The sequence below is a fragment of the Austrofundulus limnaeus genome, unplaced genomic scaffold, assembly GCF_001266775.1.
Source record: "Austrofundulus limnaeus strain Quisiro unplaced genomic scaffold, Austrofundulus_limnaeus-1.0 Scaffold115, whole genome shotgun sequence".
Lineage (NCBI taxonomy): Eukaryota > Metazoa > Chordata > Actinopteri > Cyprinodontiformes > Rivulidae > Austrofundulus > Austrofundulus limnaeus.
The window spans coordinates 1494704-1495149 of record NW_013952517.1 but is presented as its reverse complement, the minus strand read 5'-3'; positions in this window follow the sequence as shown (position 1 = coordinate 1495149).

The following is a 446-nucleotide window of genomic DNA, read 5'->3' as shown; positions in this document are numbered from 1 at the left end:
TCCCACTATCTTTCTGCTTATTATTTTCTGCCTGCTAAATTAAGCTTTTATTCTCCTCTTAGTGGCTTTCCACTAATTTTTGCTTTTCTCTATCTTTACAGGGACTGATTAACTGTTTTGTCTGCTAATTTGATCTTTTTTTTTATTTTTTTTTTTTCAAATTGATTTTGTGTTCATTTTCAACTTTTTTTGATTAACTAAGCAAACATGCTTCATGTTTTTTGTTAATTTTAGCGTTTTGCTGCTTTTTCAGATGCTTTATAGCTGATAAAGTATTTTTGATTTTGAATTTCTGCTTTGTTTTTTAATTTTCTGCGTTCACACATACTTTTTTTCAGGAAATGCTGTTTCTCTAGTTAGCTTTTGGAACCAATTCAAGATGGCTGCCACAGCTCACTGTAGGGGTGTAAGAAAATATCGATACACTGAAATATCGCGATATTTCA